Here is a 17,931-nt window from a genome sequence, read left to right on the forward strand (position 1 = left end):
GGGTGATACCAGATGCAGCCTGTCAGAATGCTCTCCATGGTACATTTGGAGAAGTTTTCAAGTGTTTTAGGTGAAAAACAAAATCGCCATAACTTCCATAACTCCTAATGAAATATAACCATTGTCTTACCTTCTTGTAACTGCATCGATATATTGGGACCAGGTTAGATCCTCAGAGATATTGATACCCAAGAACTTGAAATTGCTCACTCTCTCCACTTCTGATCCCTCTCTAAGGATTAGTATGTGTGCCCTCATCTTCCCCTTTCTGAAATCAGCTCTTTGGTCTTACTACTTTGAGAGCAAAGTTGTTGCTGTTACACCACTCAACTAGCAAGTATATTTTGCTCCTATATGCTCTCTTGTCTCCATCTGAGATTCTGCCAACAATGATTGCATTATCAGTAGATTTATAGATGGTATTTGAGCTATGCCTATCCACACAGTCATGGGTATAGAGAGAGTAGAGCAGTGGGCTAACACATATCCCTCAGGTGCGGCAGTGTTGATTGTCAGCGAGGAGGAGTTATTAATACCAATCTGCACAGATTGTGGTCTTCCGGTTAGGAAGTCAAGTAACCAATTGCAGAGGAAGGTACAGAGGTTCTGGTTCTGTAGCTAATTGATCAGGACTGTAGGAATGATGGTGTTAAACGTTGAGCTATTGTCGATGAACAGCATCCTGACATAGGTGTTTGTATTGTCTAGGTGATCTAAGGCAGTGCGAAGTGCCATTGAGATTGCGTCTGCCATAAACCTATTGTGATGATAGGCAAACTGTAGGGGTCCAGGTCCTTGCTGAGGCAGGAGTTGATTCTAACCATGACCAACCTCTCAAATCATTTCATCGCCGCAGATGTGAGTGCTACTGGACGATAGTCGTTAAGGCAGTTCACACTACTCTTCTTTGGAATGTGGTAGGAAACCAGAACACCAGGAGGAAACCGACACAGTCAAAAAGAAAACATACAAACTCCTCACAGAAAGTGGCAGGAATTGAATCCAGATCACTGATCGCAGGCATTCTAAAGCATTTCTGACTGCTATGCTACCATGATGTATCTTGCTTACCTTCTGTAGGTTTGTATCCATGTTTAAGGTGAGACAAGATACCTGCTAATCCCTCTCCCACCTAACTCCATCAGCCAATCAACCCTTCCTCATTGTTCCCATCCTTTCAACTCTTTCCCACCCCTCCTCCTCAACTGTTTTTACCAGCTATCTCTTTCTATTCTCTGTCCACGTGAAATGGCTTGACCCAAAATGTCATCCATCCATTTCCCTCCACAGATGCAGCCCGACCTGCTGAATTCCACTTGCAGCTCTTTTTTGCTCCAGTGTCTGCAATCTCTTGTGTCTCCATCTAAAGGTGAGTTATTCATATATATTAACAATGGGTGATTATCTTCACATTTGTGTCCAGCCACCCACAGAAAATGAGATGACAGGAAAGAATCAATACATGCATTCTAAAGGGGTTCTGCCTAAGTAGCACCAAATTTTAGTCATTAATTGACAGAAAATAACCCCTGTCCAAATTTTCATGACACCTCATGCAGAAGGGACAGCTGTGAGATGATTTTTTTTTCTCTGAAATACCATATGATCTCTTCCATTAACCTCTATCACTTTTGGCATTCACAGTGTTAAAATTGCAACATTTATCCCATCCTTTAAAGAGGTCAGTGAGGTGCAGAAGCTGAACTCCAGGTGTTGATGTATCTGTCAATACAATCTGCAGAGATTGGAGAGACATGGCTGATTCTGTGCAGCAGAGCTTGGAGATCAACAACCATGGTCCACTGCCCATTACCAACCCACTGTCCTTCAGCATCCTTTCCAAGTTCATAAAGGCATGTACATTTTCTACAACATTTCTTTCTGCAAAATCAAGGGATTTAGGGTCCTGAAAATTTTCAGAACAAACTTCTTGAAAAAAAAATTAAGCAAAGTGATATTCAATCTCACATTAACCAGGTAGGTTGGGAAAAAAAATCTATGAAAATCCTTCATACTTTGAAGATACAAAACTCATTTCAGAAGCAGGGATTTTATCTTTAAAGCAAGCACAATTAATCAAATTGATTACCCGCCACTATTTCCATTGTTCACACATACTATTTTAATCAGATTCCCATTTAGTCCCTTCAGTTTTAAACTGGAATTAGGAAAACTTTGATTATTTTTACTTGACATTGTAATGGGATAATAAAAGATGGTGGAACTTATTCAGAAGGGAACCGCAGTTATGCTTTTAGCAAACCATGCCTTAAATGTGCGATCTGAGTTAATGACCCTGGGCTGCAGTTATTGATGCAGTTACAAAGTCAGTGCACAGTTGTAAACACTGCTCAAAATGAAAAGCTAACTAACATTTGCCATATTCTTTATAGAGCAGCGGTACCCCAGTTACAGAATCTGACATTATCAATGTTTATCCTCTCCCAAATTTTCCTTAGCCAGAATCTCAACCGTTGCCCTGTTGCAGAATTTGGCAGATAAGAATGTAGGGTGACAGAGAGGAAGGTGATTTTACCAAATGCATTTCGTGCTTAAGGGACTCCAATGTGGCCAAAATGGATCTTCAATTGCAGCACGGATTCAGGTCAGGTATCTCAGGTACAAAGCCCTCATTATTGTGATTTGGCAGTGTAGCTGTGTTCCTTTGTACAGAACAGATATTACAAAACAGCAAGCTATTCTGCGCAACTGGTCCATATTGTTATTTATGATGCTGTCCTTGGTAAGTTCCATTGTTTGAGTATTGCAGCCTACAAAGACATGCCCCTCATTCTAAGCTGGCATTCATGTTCCACGCAAATACCACTCCCTCATCCTCATCTAAATTGAGTTATATGAAGTTTTCTTCAGATTTCCCATCCATAAATCATCTAAATGTTTCATTATGACCACAATCCATCACTCTTCTGATTTCCCACTTAATTTCAATGCAGTTGACTCCACTTTGTTTCTTTTCCACAAATCTACTTCATCTGTTCTAGTTTTCCATAATCATAATGACCTCCAGCTGGTCAGTCCTTGGCCTTTAATATACAGGATAATATAGTAGTCCCATAGCATTGGTTATGCGGACTTATTTCACCATGTTGTCCTGTCCTCATCTCAACTCTGTGGAGCTACCACACAGCATTTTGCTTCACCAAACCCACAAGAAACACAAAGCTAGGTAGTGTTTCATAAGCAAGCCCATGACAATCTCCCACCATGTGGATTGATAGTAATCACTGATACAAACTGGGAACAGGTTAACATTTTAAAGATAAAATCTTATCTTTAAAGTAAGGTTTATTTGTGTCATGCACTGTACACTGAAATGTACAGTGAAAAGCATAATCTGCATCAAGTCAGCAAACTGTCGCAGACTAGAGCGATGTGAGTAAAGCAATAACAGAAGGATAATGAAGACCAAAGACAAATCCATTCCTCTTACCAGAAAGCGTTCTTTTGCAAAGGATTGTTAGAACCTTGTGTAAATTTCTATGTAAATTCAAGGTCACAAAAACCATGAAATTGCTTCATTATTGCTTGCCTGTAATATGCATTCTACCAGTTTGATTCAGTTGTCTTACTCAAGCACCCAGCTGATCTTAAAGTCCATTTATTTGAATGATGCTGCATACAAAACTGTGCTGCTTATTCTAAACTGGTGTGCATGCTCTACTCTTCATCTAACCCTACCAGTGTATTCTTCAGTTCGCTTCTCCCATGAGGAACCAGAAAGCATCATTAACATTTCTCTATTCATCATGACATATAGAACTGAAAATGCAATCATTGGAACATGATAAAAACTCTGCTGGATTAATGGGAACATCTGAAAACCCCATTATAGTGAGAACTTAAGCTATTTAAAGGATTTCATATTTGGATCATTGATTAGAACACTGATAGTCATATTATAAGAAAATAAGACTATAAAATGTAGGAGCAGAATTAGGCCATTTGGCCCATCAAGTCTGCTCTGCCATTTCATCATGGCTGATGCAATTTTCCTTTCGGCCCCAATCTCCTGCCTTCTCCCTGTATCCCTCCATGCCCTGACCAATCAAGAATCTATCAACCTCAGCCTTAAATATACATAAAGACTTATCAAAGAGTTGCACAGATTCACCACTGTGACTAAAGAAATTCCTCCTCATTTTTCATTCAAAAAGGACACCCCTCTATTCTGAGGCTATGTCCTCTGGTCTTAGATTCTCCCACCATAGGAAACATCCTCTCCACATCCACTCTGTCAAGGCCTTTCATTGTTCGATAGATTTCAATGAGGTCACTCCTCATTCTTCTGAATTCCAGTGAATACAGGCCCTGAGCCATCAAACGCTCTTCATATAACAAGCTATTCAGTCCTGGAATAATTTTCATGAACCTCCTGTGGACCCTGTCCGGTTTCAGCACACCTTTTCTAAGATAAGGGGCCCAAAATTGCTCACAGTGCTCCAAGTGAGATCTCACCAGTGCTTTATAAATTCTCAACATTACATCATAGCTTTTACATTCTAGCTCTCTTGAAATGAATACTAACATTATATTTGCCTTCCTTACCACAGACTCAAGCTGCAAATTAACTTTTAGGGAATCCTGCACAAGGACTCCCAAATCCCTTTGCACCCCAGTTTTTTGTATTTTCATTTCTTCTACCAAAGTGCACGACCATACATTTCCTGAAACCGTATTCCATCTGCCACTTGTTTGCCCATTCTCCTAATCTGTCTGTCCTTCTGTAGCCTCTCTGCTCCCTCAAAACTACCTGCCTCTCCATTTATCTTCCTAGTGTCTGCAAACTTTGAAACAAAACCATCAATTCCATCATCCAAATCATTGACATATAATGTAAAAAGCATCAGTCCCAACACAGACCCCTGTTGAACACCACTAGTCGCTGGCAGCCAACCAGAAATGGCTCCCTTTATTGCCATTCTTTACTTCCTACCAATCAACCACTGCTTTATCCATGCTAGCTTGTTAAGCAGCCTCATGTGTGGCATCTTGTTAAAAGCCTTCTGAAAATCCAAGTACACAACATCAACTGATTCTCCTTTATCTATGCTGCTTGTTGTTTGTTCAAAGAATTCCAACGGATTTGTCGGGCAAGATTCTCCCTTGAGAAAACCATGCTGACTACAGCCTATTTTATCATGTGCCTCCAAGTACCCTGAGACCTCATCTTTGATAATCGTCTCCAACATCCTCCCAATCACTAATGTCAGACTGACTTGACTATTTAGGAAGTGACATTAGTAATTTTCCAGTCTTCCAGAACCATTCCAGAATCTAGTGATTCTTCAAAGATCATTATCTTCACAATCTCTTCAGCCACCTCTTTCAGAATCCTGGAGTGTACACCATCTGGTCCAGGTGACTTGTCTACCTTCAGACCTTTCAGTTTCACAGGAACCTTCTCTCTAGTTATGGTAACTTCACACACTTTCCTTTAGAATACTTCTCTGTCTTTGGGATGTACATATCCTATGTCTTCCAAATTGCTTCTGGAAATTCCAGCCATTGCTGCTCTCCCAGCATCGCTGCCAGTGTTCTTTTCCAATCAATTCTGGCCAGTTCCTCCCTCATGCCTCTGTAATTCCCCTTACTCCACTGTAATATGGATGCATCTGACTTTAGCTTCTCCTTCTCAAATTTCAGCGTGAATTTGATCATATTATGGTCACTTTACCTTGCTGTTCTTTTAGTTTAAGCTCCCTAATCAATTCTGGTTCATGACACAACACCCAATCCAAAATAGCTGATCCCCTTCTGGGCTCAACCACAAGCTACCCTAAAAAAGCCATCTTGTAGGCATTCTAGAAAGTCCCCCTCCTGGAATCCAGCACCAACCTGATTTTCCAAATCTACCTGCATATTGAGATCCCCCATGACTATTGCAATATTGCACTTTTGGCATGCATTTTCAACCTCCTATTGTGATTTGTAGACCACATGCTTACTACTGCTTGGGGGTCTGTATACAGCTTCCATCAGGGTCTTTTTACCCTTGCAGTTTCTTGGCGCTATCCACAAAGATTCTGCACCTTCTGACCTAATGTCACCTCTTTCTAATGATTTGATTTAATTTTTTACCAACAGAGCAACACCACCCCCTCTGCCTTCTTGCCCGTCCCTTCAATACAATGTGTATCCTTAGACGTTAAGCTCCCAGCTATAATCTTCATTCAGCTATGATTCAGTGATGCCTGCAACATCAAACCTGTTAATCTACAACTGTGCTACAAGGTCATCTACCTTATTCTGTATACTGCACACATTCAAATATTACACCTTCAGTCCTGTATTCACCCTTTTGGATTTTGTCTGCCTTTTATGTTGCAACTGATCCTGTTGACTGCAATTTTACCCTATCATCAGCCTCTCCTCACTACACATGGCCTCTGTTTGTAAACCAGTTACCTTATCTTCAACACTATTATCCACCTTTCCTTTGATACTTATTGCATTGAAATATATGCAGCTTAGGGCACTAATCGCACCAAAGTGACATACCTGTTGTTGAGGGGGATGGCCACAGGGATACTCTGCACTGGCTCCTTAATCCTTTTCCCCTTCCTGACCGTCACCCATTTTCCTGTGTCCTGAACCTTGGGTGTAACTACTTCTCTATATTTCCTATCTATCACCCCCTCAGCCTCCCGAACGATCTGGAGTACATCCATTTCCAGCTCCAACCCCTTAAAGTAGATAGCTAGAAGCTGCAGGTGGATGCACTTTTTGCAGTTGTAGTCGTCAAGGACACTGGATGTCTCCCTGCCTTCCCACATCCTGTAAGAGGAGCACTGCACTACCCTACCTGGCATATCTATTGTCCTAGCCGAGCAGATACAAAGACAGAAAGGAAAAAAAAACTTGACCTTGAGCTTTTCTTTCCTTTGCCTTCTCTGACTGAAGCCTCTCTTTGTGAAAGCCTTGAAAAGCTAAAGCCTCAAGATCACCACTCTGAATCTGTCCACTCAGATGATGGCCGCTGTGCTTGTCACAGCCTTCCTTTAATTTGCTGTTGCTAATCAATCTCAAGTACTGATCAGTCACTGGTCAAAGCTCTTTTTCATAAATCACCGTGAAACTCTGCCTTTAAAATCTAGTTCACCATCCTGATTAAAAGGTAGTTCTCTAATGTACTCCCTGTCATGGATTAACAACTGTAAGGAATGAGGAGGAGTAATATTTGTCTATTTAGCTGTTGATTTAGAGAAAAACATTCAATAATGCAAAACAAGTGCAATTTTCCTTTATTGACAGTTCTTACATGATATCTTGAAGATGACCAATCATCATGATGAAATAAAGATCTAGTCTGTCATCTATCCTTGGATCGTACTCCATGAGATGTAAGTTTGCCAAATTACATCGCAGTAACTGAGGATGATGTATCCTCTTTAGAAATGGCCAAGTCCCATTTCCCAACTGGTGGTGTGTTTCCAGAACATTGCCCGTGTGTTTTTATTAGAAATAAAATTTGCCTACCCAAATAGCATCAGTCTGCCTTCCATCATCCTGTGAAATTTATGCCTTGCAAAAAGATGGAGGGTGACTTTGGAGGAATAGCAAGTACATCGGCAGCTGAGGGAATTTAAGTGAAAAATAAGTGGATTCCAGTTAATTGAGACACATTGGGACCAGTACACTTTGGCCCAATTAGCCAAAGTTTCATGGAAATGGTTGAAAATGTATAAAACACCTGCCTGTTCACCTCATCTCCCACCTCCATTCAGGGCCCCAAACAGTCCTTCCAGGTGAGGCAACACTTCACCTGAGAATCTACTGGGGTTGACTATTGTGTCCGGAGCTTCCGATGCAGCCTCCTCAAAGTTGGTGAGATCCACTGTAAATTTGGAGGCCGCTTCAGCAAGCACCTTTGTTCCATCTGCCAAAACCAGAGTTCCCAGTGGCTAAACGTTTTATTTCCGATTTCCATTCATGTTCCAGCATGTCGGTCCATGGCCTCCTCTTGTGCCACGATGAGGCTACACTCAAGGTGGAGGAGCAACACCGTATATTCCTTCTGGGTAGCCTCCAAGCTGATGACATGAATATTGATTTCTCCTGCTTGTAAAAATAGTTTTCTTCTCTCTTCTTTTATTCCTCCCTCTGGCCTCTTACCTCTTCTCACCTATCCATCACCTCTCCCCAAGTCCCCTCCTCCTTTCAGTTCTCCTATGGTCTACTCTCCTCTCCTATCAGATTCCTTCCTCTCCAGCTCTTTATCTTTCCTACCCACCTGGCTTAACCTATCACCTTCTAGCAATCCTAGTTCCCCTCTGCCCACCTTTTTATTCTGCTGCCTTCCTCCTTCCTTTCTCTTCCTGAAGAAGGGTCTCAGCCTAAAAAATCAACTGTTCATTTATTTCCATAGATACCGCCTGACCTGCTGAGTTCCTCCACATTTTGTGTGTGTTGCTTTGAAAAAGGCAAGCTACCATTTGATTCAGTAACAAATTATGTACTCAAATTAACTACAGAATGAATTAGAACAATATCAATAATGCTACGGTATTATAAGATTGTGTATTAGTTCCTAATAGTTATTGATGAAGGAATTCATCCAGTGTACGTTGCTGTGTTCTTTTGATTACTGCAAATTAACAAAATCAGCACAGACACCTAATGCAGGTTATGGACTGCCTTCATACAGTGCTTTCACTTTAACATTCAAGATAATTGTTGATACCTTAAATCTATATAGTTCCTAACTTGTTGAAGTAGTGGAATTGTTTCATTTTCACTCCCTGCTGTCTGTGATACCTCCAAGACTCAATGCTTAAAACCACAGTGAGCAAAACAGTTCTGAGTTGTCTTACTGCCTTCTTGCCAACTATCAGTGACAAAAATCACTGCTTTTTGAACACAAACATATGCAATTGATGATATTTAAATACTATTCGCTCTTAGCACAGTGTAGTGTCCTAATGGCGCTACAGGCGAACACAACTGATACCAGTTAGAAACTGTTTGGCAACAGCCTCCTGTCCCAATTAATTGGCATAGTATCTCAAATAGAATCCTGGATATTTTCTCAATTAGTTTTTGTTCTTTTAAAAGTTGTCCCAATTGAGAGGCTGCTACAATTAACCGATAGCGGAATTAACCAGAGTCCATTGTACTTGAGTTTGTAATACCTAATGGCCCCTTTTGGGATTCCATGCAGTTAGATATGATTTATACAAAAGTTACATTTTAATTGGAATCATTTGTATTACTTCTTTGGTAGTGGTTAATTGTTGCAAATCTCTCCTTTGCATAATGGAGCAAGAAATCTGCTAAAATAATCCAAGAGGTTACTTTCCTTCCTCTCTTCTCAAAGTCTTGGATCATCCTTAGCTCCAAATATTTATCCTTTTTTGCCCCCACACTCACTGTATAAAGAAATTTCATCTAAAATGCTCAGTAATAATTTTAAATTGATGTCCATTTGACCTGTTTTAATCATGACACAAACCCAGCATGAAGATATTTTAGACAAAACAGATTCTGCAGTTGTTAGAAATCTTGAGCAACCCACACAAGATACTGGAGGAACTTTGTGAGTCTGACAGCATCTATGGAAGGGAATAAACAGTCAATGTTTCAGGCCAACAAGGAATTCTGCAAATAATACAGCAATAATAATAATAATAATAATAAGGCAATACGGGGGGGAAAAGATAAGGTACAAATGTAAGCTAGCCAAGAATATAAAGGAGGATAGTAAAAGCTTCTTTAGGTACGTAAAGAGGAAAATATTAGTTAAGACCAACGTTGGGCCCTTGAAGACAGAAACAGGTGAAATTATTATGGGGAACAAGGAAATGGCAGATGAGCTGAACAGGTACTTTGGATCTGTCTTCACTAGGGAAGACACAAACAATCTCCCAGACGTAATAGTGGCCAGAGGACCTAGGGTAACAGAGGAACTGAAGGAAATTTGCATCAGGCAGAAAATCGTGTTGGGTAAACTGATGGGACTGAAGGCTGATAAATCCCTAGGGCCTGATGGTCTGCATCCCAGGGTACTTAAGGAGGTGGCTCTAGAAATCGTGGATGCATTGGTAATCATTTTCCAATGTTCTATAGATTCAGGATCAGTTCCTGAGGATTGGAGGGTAGCTAATGTTATCCTACTTTTTAAGAAAAGAGGGAGAGAGAAAACAGGCAATTATAGACCAGTTAGTCTGACATCAGTGGTGGAGAAGATGCTGGAATCAATTATAAAAGATGATATAGTGGCATATTTGGATAGCAGTGGCAGGATAAATCCGAGTCAGCATGGATTTACGAAGGGGAAATCATGCTTGACTAATCTTCTGGAATTTTTTGAGGTTGTAACTATGAAAATGGACATGGGAAAGCCGGTGGATGTAGTGTACCTGGACTTTCAGAAAGCCTTTGATAAGGTCCCACATAGGAGGTCAGTGTGCAAAATTAGAGCAAATGGTATTGGGGGTAGGGTACAGACATGGATAGAAAATTGGTTGGCAGACAGGAAACAAAGAGTAGGGATTAATGAGTCCTTTTCTGAATGGCAGGCAGTGACTAGTGGAGTACTGCAAGGCTTGGTGCTGGGACTGCAGCTATTTACAATATACATTAATGATTTAGATGAAGGGATTAAAAGTAACATTAGCAAATTTGCAGATGACACAAAGCTGGGTGGCAGTGTGAAATGTGAGGAGGATGTTATGAGAATGCAGGGTGACTTGGACAGGTTGGGTGAGTGGGCAGATGCACGGCAGATGCAGTTTAATGTGGATAAATGTGAGGTTATCCACTTTGGCGGCAAGAACAGGAAGGTAGATTACTATCTGAGTGGTGTCAAGTTAGGAAAGGGGGAAGTACAACGAGATCTAAGTGTCATTGTTTATCAGTCACTGAAAGTAAGCATGCAGGTACAGCAGGCAGTGAAGAAACCTAATGGCATGTTGGTCTTCATAACAAGGGGAGTTGAGTATAGGAGCAAAGAGGTCCTTCTGCAGTTGTACAGGGCCCTGGTGAGACCACACCTGGAGTATTGTGTACAGTTTTGGTCTCCAAATTTGAAGAAGGACATTCTAGCTATTGAGGGAGTGCAGCATAGGTTCACGAGGTTAATTCCCAGGATGGCGGGACTGTCATATGTTGAAAGATTGGAGGGACTGGGGTTATATACACTGGAATTTAGAAGGATGAGAGGGGATCTGATTGAAACATATAAGATTATTAAGGTTTTGGACATGCCAGAGGCAGGAAATGTGTTCCCGATGTTGGGGGAGTCCAGAACCAGAGATCACAGTTTAAGTTGAGGGGTAGACAATTTAGAACGGAGTTGAGGAAAAACTTTTTCACACAGAGGGTTGTGGTTCTGTGGAATGCTCTACCTCAGAAGGCAGTGGAGGCCAATTCTCTGGATTCTTTCAAGAAAGAGTTAGATAGAGCTCTTAAAGGTAGCGGAGTGAAGGGATATGGGAAGAAGGCAGGGAAAGGGTACCGATTGTGGATGATCAGCCATGATCACAGTGAATGGTGGTGCTGGCTCAAAGGGCTGAATGGCCTACTCCTGCACCTATTGTCTATTGTCTTATAATAAAAGTCTTGAGCAACGTGCACAAAATAGTCCAAGAGGTTCTGTAGATGCTAGTCTTGATGAGTGGAGGCTTGATGATTTATCGTCATCGGAAATTAATTGAATGATAGAATAGCGGAAGCAAATTCAATAACATGCTTTTGGAAGGGGGTATCATAAATGACCAAAGAAAACCATATTTACAGTATGATTAGTGGCAGCACAGTAGTGTAGTGATTAGCACAGCACTTTACAGTGCAGTCGAATTGAGTTCAATTCCCGCCGCTGCCTGTAAGAAATTTGTACATTCTTCCTGTGACCGTGTGTGTTTCCTCCCGCAGTCCAAAGACATGCCGATAGGTAGGTTAGTTGGTCATTGTAAATTGTCCTGTGATTAGGCTAGGATAAAATCAGGGATTGCTGGATGGTGTGGCTCGAAGGGCTGGCCTATTCGACACTGTATCTCAATAAATAAATAAGTAAACGTAGCTAACTCTTTCAAAAATCTGGCATTGACCAAATGGCCGCTTTCCATGCTACATCATTCCATGACTCCTGCTGAAATAAGGTAGATGTGAGGAGCAGGAATGTTACAGAACCATGCATAACTGTTTGATTAAGCTTGTGACACAGTTCATGGCTGAGCAATGAAAAGATGCCCTGCATTTGGGGTGGCATGCACATTGTCAGAGAAAGGGAGGCAACAAATGCAGAGAAAAAGGATATAAGGAATAAAAATTGACCAAATATTATGTGATACGCCTTCATTTTAGAAGTATTTCCAAGCAAACGTTTTTTTTTCACGCAGTCAATAAAAAAGAGCCCAGTTTAGTTCAGCTGTCCAGAAGAATCTAATTTTGCTCTTATTTTCTTAATAAAATAAAATACTTTCGATCTGACTACTCTGCAAGCATAATCAAGCAAAATATCTGTCATCCTATTGTCCATTGTTGTGCACGCGTTTTTATTTTACCCAGGATTTTATTTTGTTTTTCACCTTGTTGCATCCCCCACTCTTTGTCCTTCCATCCAGCTGTTCATTCATGCTCACTCTGTGTATTCCCAGACATCGCTTATCCATCCAGCTCTTTTACCCTTATCTCTCTGTTAAGTGTACTTGCACTTCAACAAACTTCAACACCAATCTTTTAAGGCAATGTCAATTTAAACTGCTTCCAATAGAATCCGTCACACAAATGTAACCTTTTGCTACGTGTTTGTCCTTCAGCATCCGTGCACTTAATACAATGGGATTAATGGTTACCACTCCCAAGAACTAGCGCTGCAGGTTAACTCTAAGCAAATTGGCTTCTGTAATATTAACTAATCAATTGCAGACTATTAGAGATTGCTCAGATTCATCTTCATTGATCAATGTGTTTCCTTACCTATTTGGATATGTTCTTCTAAATGGCATACTTTAAATCTCCTTGCCGCAGCAAAACTATGTGATTATATAGCATCTGTTAATGTAGTTAAATGTGACAAGGCACTTCACAGGAGCAACACAGGCACAAAAAAAATTGACACTGAGCCACCAACTTTAGGCTGATGATTAATAGCTTGGTCGCAGAAGTCGATTTTAAATAGTCTTCAAGGAGGAGGCAGTGAGGAATTCTGGTCAGGATGTTGGAGCTCAGGACATACGCAGCTGATGGCCAACGATGGAGTAATTATAATTGGGGAAGCCACATGGGGACTGAATTGGACAACTTGTACAGGCTGTTGGAGATTGAATGGATAGGGAGGGAAAGCTTAAGAGGGATTTGAAAACAAAAATTTTGAAACTGAACCATTGATTAGTTGGGAGCAAGTGGAGTTCATGTAACACAGGAGGTAGCAAAATTTTATGTAGGCTGGAAAATGAAAGGCCAGTTAGAAGAACATTGGAATAATCAATTTTATTCTCTTCTCCATCTGACATTTAATAATAATAATAAGTACTTTATTGATCCCAAACATGTAATTTGCACCCAAATTAAGAATTTGCTGGAATGTTGTCAATCAAAACTATATTCATGTGGTGCCAATTTACCATTCATGTGTTTATTTGCAGGTACAATAATTCCATTTGTTAGGACAGACAAACCATTGCTTATTCCTTCATTTTCATTGAAGAATAGTCAGCCTACATTATATCATTCAGAGGAATTATTGCTACATAGTGTAGGAGATAACAGTGGCATGGACAGGAGAGTGGCTGGCTAACAGAAAGAAGAGAGTTGGCATAATTTTTTTTATGCTTGGCAAGTGTTGTGCCACAGTGTTTGGTGCTAAGGTTTTAACTTTTCACCATGTGTGTATGTGTGTGTGTGTATATACATATATAGATTGGAAAAAGACACCAAAAATCTGTTTGCTAAATTTGCTGGTGGCACAAAGATAGGTAGGATGTAAATTATGAAGGTAACATCAAGGAACATAGATAAATATGTCAGTTGAAAAGATCTAGCAAAAGCAGCATAATACAGAAAAATAGGAAATTGTCAGTTTTAACAGGAAAACGAATAAAGAAATGGTGAAAGATTGCGAGGCTCTGTGATACAAAAGGATCTGCACGTCATTGTGCATGATTCATAGAGGACAAGCCTAGCAGGGACAGCAAGCGAGTTGATGTTTATTACTAGGAGAATTCAATTCCGAATCAGGAAGGTTATTCTTCAGTTATAATAATGCACTGGTGAGGCAACATAGAACAAAGAACGGTACAGCACAGGAAATGGCCCTTTAGCACTCTTGTGTATGTGCCAACTATGATGCCAAGTTAAATTAAATCTATCTGCCTGCAAATGATCTATATCCCTCCATTCCCTGTGTGTTCATGTGTCTGTCTAAATGCATCTTGTACATCATATCACAACTCAGTCCAGCGTAAGACATGGCAGCATATTCTAGGCACTTACCACTCTCTCTGTAAGGAAACATCTTAACCCGCACATCTTTAAACTTTCACCCCTCATCTTACAGCTCTGACATCTAGCATTTGAGATTCAAACCCTGGGGAAAGTACCCCGACTATCTGCCTCTCAAGATTTTGTAAACCTCTATCAGGCTGCACTTCAGAGAATGTCATCAAAGTTTATCCAACCTCTCCTTATAGCAAATACTCTCTAATCCAGGCAGCATCTTGGTGATCCCTCTCCAAAGCCTCTGTATCCTTCCTGTAATGGGGGTGACCAGACTGTATCCTTCCTGTAATGGGGGTGACTGCACAAAGCTGGAGCACAGTGTGCAGTATTGACCTCCTAATTTAAGGAAGGCTGTTAGTACATTGGAACCCGTGTATTTAAATTGGAAGTAGTGAGAAAATTTACTGGACTAATATCTGGAATGAGTGGATTGTCTTCTGAGGAAAGGTTGGCTGGTTGGCTAGATTTGTATTCATGGTTTTTAGCAAAGGGATATAATTGAAACATACAAAGTCCTGAGGAGCCTTGACAGGTAGATAGGATACATTATGTCTTATTATTGGAGAACATATAACTGGGGGCGGGGTGGGCAATGTTTGAAATGAATTGAATTGACTTTATTTCTTACATCCTTCATGTAAATGAGTAAAAATCATTACGTTATGTCTCTGCCTAAATGTGCAATTTATAGTAATTTGTAATAAATAGTATGTACAACAGGACAGTCAATGTAACATAGAAATACTATTGTATCAGTGTGAATTAATCAGTCTGATGGCTTGGTGGAAGAAGCTGTCCCGGAGCCTGTTGTTCCTGGCTTTAATGCTGCGGTACCGTTTCCTGGATGGTAACAGCTGGAAGAGTTTGTGGTTGGGGTGACTTGGGTTCCCAATGATCCTTTGAGCCCTTTTTATGCACCTGTCTCTGTAAATGTCCTGAATAGTGGGAAATTCACATCTACAGATATGCTGGACTGTCCACATCTGAAGATGTAGAATAAGGCGTTACCCATTAAAAGACAAAGATGAGCCACCATTTTTTTCTCCCAAAGACTTGTAAGTATTTGGAGTCTCTTCCTCAGAAGCAGATGACAGCAGAGTCCTTCATTATTTTAAAGGCAGAAGCAGAGAGATTTTTGATAAGTAAAACAGTGAAAGGTTCCTGAGGGTAGGCAAGAATGTGGAGTTCAAGTTGCAGTCAAATGAGGAATAATCTTAATAGTGGAGCAATCTGAGGTGTTGAGTGGCTTAGTCATTATAATTTTTATATTTGTGAAGTCCAATGAGTTCTACCCCCTGCAGAAACAGTTAATTATCAAACGGGATTTCAAAGTTCTCAGACATATTCCTAAAGTCAGCTACAATCCTCTGAAGCTTTATTCTTGAAGCTCAAGCCAACAGACCTTGACCAACGCAGTGACCTGCTAAATCATTTTAACATCAATCTATAACTTAAGATGAAAGCAGTGTTAAAATTGAAATGATTAGTCAATCAAAGGAAAAGCTTTTATGTGAGGTAGAGACCAGGAATGTTGCAGGCTCCCTTGAGAGGGGCAGAAATGTTCTTTCAAGTGAACTGAAAAGTGCAAAAGCCAAAAACAACATTGATTTCAGCTGCATGTAATATTGGAGTGAACAGTTACCAACAATGATGCAATACGTTTTGGGGGGTGGGGGTAAGAAATATAACGTTACTTTTTTTTTGAGAGATGCTAGAACCATTGGCAAGACCAATATTTAATGCTCGCACCAATTCTCAGCGAGTTAGACAGCATGACAAAAGGCTCTTGTGCCCAAATCATCCAATATCTTCCTGTGTTAGTCCCGTTTGCCTGATATTCACCTAATTTTTACTGATCCATGAACCTGCTCAAAATTTCTTTTATTTAAGTTTCACCCACCTCTACCAGTTCCTCTGGCAGCTCATTTCATGTACCTTCCACCTTCTGTATGTAACATTTGCTCCTCAAGACCCTTTAAATCTTTCTCTCTCATCTTACCTTCAAGTGTTAAGCTCCCCTACCCTGAGAAAAAAAGATCCATAGGTCTAAAGTGTGCCCCTAATAATTTTATAATCTCTGAGCGGTCACCCCTCAACAGTCTTTCACTCCAGGGAAAAGCCTATCCAAGCTCTCCTCCATAATGGAAGCCCTCCAGACCCGGCAACATTATTGTGAACCTTTTCTCCACTCTCTCTGCTTTAGCCTTGTCCTTCTGAAAGAATGGCTACCAGAGCTACACACTGTATTCCAGATGCGGTCTCACCGGCATGCTATACAGCTATAACATGACGCGCCAATTTTTCCTGTCAGTACCCCATCTTAAGCATATGCCCAATTTATCACTTTGTCTACCTGTGTCATCACTTTTAGGGAACTATGTACTTGCACATCTAAGTCTCTCTGTTCTACAACACTCCCCAGGGTAGTCATTTACCATATAACTCCTGCAGACAAAAATCTTCAACATTGATTCTCTGGCTGATGTTAAGAGGTGATTGATAAAGGTTTTCAAAGTTTGAAGTTGAATATGGATTGTCTTCACGAATAAAATAGAATGCTAATAAGCGGGTGCAATTACAGAAGGAGTTCCTGGATTTTGACCCAAGAACGCGTAAGGAATGGTAATATATTTCCAGATCACTTTGGTCCATGAGCTGGAGTGGAACTTGCTGTATAGCATTTCTTTGTGCCTGTTGTTATGTGGTGGAAAGTGATTAAGCCACTCCTGATGAAGGGTTTTGGCCAGAAACATCGACTGTACTTTTCCCTCTATGGATGCTGCCTGGCCTGCTGAGTTCCTCCAGGATTTTGTGTGTGTATGTGTAACTTTGATCTGAATGGTGTTGAGGTTCCTGGGTGTTTTTAGAGCTATGCCCTTCCAAGCAAGCAGTGAGCATTCCATTATACCTCTGACACATCTTGTCATTTTCAGGGAGGCTTTGGGGAGTCAGAACTGAGCCATTAGTTGCAGTATAACCAAACTACAATCCACTCTTGTTGGTACAACATCTGTTGCTTTGAGAACCAGATTGGAAAATTGTGTACATCGCTCTTCAATTTAATAAGGCTAAGAGAGGGACACAAAGGAATTACAAAGCAATTGGCCTAACTTCCATAATCAAGAATTTATTGGAATTTATAATTATCTCACTGACATCACAATTTCACCCTGTTAGCCCCAAGAGCTCACTGGTGAATCATCTTTCCACCTCCTCCACTCCTATATTTCCTTTCCTGAGGAGCAATGCCCAGAGACGAACAATGATAGACCTCAATTCCTCTGCTTTGTCTTCTAGCTACCTTAGTGTAAAGACCATTCTTTTCATAACTGAACACTACCATTTACTTACATTGAAATGTGGATACCCAAATTCCTCTGAGCTATTTCTAAGCTACAGCCCAAATTTTCTCCCAGTGAATTCCATTTGTACTGTTCTATTAGTTTAATCTATCTCCTTCCTGATATCCTGCCC

General features: G+C 40.6%; 1 long non-coding RNA gene across 1 annotated transcript; it reads left to right on the forward strand.

Annotated features, from left to right (window-relative positions):
• The first annotated feature begins 1,025 nt into the window (after positions 1-1,025).
• LOC134360073 (uncharacterized) lies at positions 1,026-7,362 on the forward strand. Its single transcript, XR_010021247.1, has 3 exons — positions 1,026-1,080; positions 1,291-1,369; positions 7,273-7,362. It is a non-coding gene; the product is annotated as an uncharacterized LOC134360073 (long non-coding RNA).
• The last annotated feature ends 10,569 nt before the right edge of the window (positions 7,363-17,931 follow it).

Source organism: Mobula hypostoma, chromosome 21, assembly GCF_963921235.1.
Source record: "Mobula hypostoma chromosome 21, sMobHyp1.1, whole genome shotgun sequence".
Classification (NCBI taxonomy): Eukaryota; Metazoa; Chordata; class Chondrichthyes; order Myliobatiformes; family Myliobatidae; genus Mobula; species Mobula hypostoma.